This window comes from Dromiciops gliroides, chromosome 4 (assembly GCF_019393635.1).
Source record: "Dromiciops gliroides isolate mDroGli1 chromosome 4, mDroGli1.pri, whole genome shotgun sequence".
In the NCBI taxonomy this organism is placed as follows: domain Eukaryota; kingdom Metazoa; phylum Chordata; class Mammalia; order Microbiotheria; family Microbiotheriidae; genus Dromiciops; species Dromiciops gliroides.
Window position 1 is genome coordinate 379665488 of NC_057864.1, and position 2319 is coordinate 379667806.

Below are 2319 nucleotides of genomic sequence, written 5' to 3' on the forward strand. Positions count from 1 at the left end.
TATTAGCGTCACCATCCTCCAAAAGTGGAAACTTAACATATTTTAATCTTCCTTTTCTCTTCTCTCCCAATAACTATCAGTCACCAGATCCTGTCAGTTGTTCCTAAATAATAACTTCATTTCCTACTCATGACTACGTTTCTAAAAAGTTAATTGCCCTCACTCTTGTCTGGAACCTTAGTGTCTTTTGGCCTGCAGCATTGCATGACTTTTTTTTTTTTCCAGAAATCAAAGAGTTTTATTCCAATGCATCAAACTTTGGGGAGCAGAGGTTAGGGCTGGCACTTAATTTTCCTCCTCGTCGTTGCCAGTGCCGGCCCCTCCCTGGCCCTTCTTGGCATTCTTCCTCTTAACTCTGCCTGCCCGGCCCCCTCCATAGGGTGAGCGCAGGGAGAAGTCAATGTGAAGTCAAAGGGAGTCCAGTCGCACTATGAAGGAGGGGGGATATTCACCACCTGCTTTCGGACCCTGATGTGCCTCTAGCGGATCAGCACCCGCGCGTGGTGGATGGACTTGGCCAGGCCCAGCTTGAAGACCTGAGTCTGCAGGCGCAGCTCCAGGAAGTCCTCGATCCTCAGGCCCAGGATCTAATCCAGCTTCATTTTACCCTTGTCCAGGACGCTGATGCGCACCAGGCTTCGGAGCAGGGTACTGCCTTCGAACAGGCGTCGCGGGTCCTTCTCATCCAGGGTCAGCAGCCGCTGCGCGGCCTTCAACATCTTGGCCAGTGTGAACTTGACCCGCCACACCTGGCCCTTGTCCCGGAGCCCTTACTCGCAGATCAGCGTCAGCTTCTGGTCCAACCACCACTCCTCAAAGGGCCGCCTCGGCGTCACATACATCTTGGGACACACCCAGCTCCTGACGACCTGCATCTTGGCCTAGCGGGGAAAAAGCATGACTTTCTTGTTAGTCTCTCTGGCTCTAGTTTTTCCCTCCTCTAATTCATCTCACACACAGTTATAAAACTTAAGTATGATAGTATCAAACTTACCTCCATTTGTTATCCTTTCCCTAAGAGTCTTGACTAAACTCCTTACCATGACTGTGTATTTGTTGAGTTTTTCAAAGAAGTTTTTATTAATTTCATTACTATGTCCCCAGTATCACTCCCTCTCGCAGAGAGCCATTTGACATAACAAATAGTACTGTTAAAGACAAAAAAAAAACCCAAACAAACCCCTACGAGGAAAAAATCAGAAATTAGTACATCCAAAAACTAAGAAAATATGTGCAATAAGCAATCTTATGGATCTCCAATCTCTGCAAAGAGTGGAGTGGGAGTGTCTTCTCAGATCTCTTCTTTTGAGTCATACTTAATCTTCATAATTTTTCAACATTTACCTTTTTTTTTAGAGGGGCAATAAAGATTAAGTGATTTACCCAGGTTCCCACAGCTAGTGTCAAGTGTCTGAGGCGAGATTTGAACTCAGGTCCTCCTGAATCCACAGCCCATGCTCTATCCACTGTGCTACCTAACTGCCCCCTACGACATTTACTTTTGATTTTGTGTATGTGTGTGAATATCATTTTCCATTTACACTTGTTATAGTCATCCCATAAACCATTTTCTTTACTCTGCTTCTTTTTATTTTTTATATATGAAAGGCACCATGGTGTCATGAATTGAATTGGCCCCCAAACCAACAGGAGATGGGCTTAAGTCTTTCCTCTGAAATATATTGGCTGTGTGGATCTCATCAAGTTATTTAACCTTTAAGTAATCTAGGCAACTCTCTTAGAATATGTCATAGAGAAGGTACTAACCTGCATTGTTGGAAGGAGTTTACTAATCTGGGATTATCACATCACAAGTCAAATCTCAAGGCTATATTTCATGTAAAATGTTATGAGTCCATCTTGTCTCTCCAAATATACAGAATAAAATACAGAAAATGAGCCCCTTCAAGGCAGGCACTGTTATATTTTTTGTCTTCTTAATCCCAGTACCTAACAAGATGTCTGACACATCACAGTTGCTTAATAAAATAAATATAAATATAATATAAATAAAAATGCTTATTGGTTGATTGACACATTTTCTGGCATTAATCTATCTTTCTTATCTTTAAGACTTATCTTAAAATAATCCCATAAACATACCTATTTTTAAACAAATCTGGACTACTCCTAACTTTGCAAACAATCAATACTTTTTTCCATTTCCTTAACTTTATTCATATTATCCCTCCCTTCTGTAAAACTTTGCTACCATATTTATTTATTAAAATTCTATCTCATACAAAGGCTGGGCCAAATGCTATGATCTTCAGGAACCTTTTTCCAGAACTAGAATTCCGCTGAAACTCAGTAAATACT

General features: G+C 41.5%; 1 pseudogene; it reads right to left on the reverse strand.

Moving 5' to 3' along the window:
* Positions 1–285: 285 nt before the first annotated feature.
* Positions 286–875, reverse strand: LOC122725904 (annotated as a pseudogene).
* Positions 876–2319: the final 1444 nt, after the last annotated feature.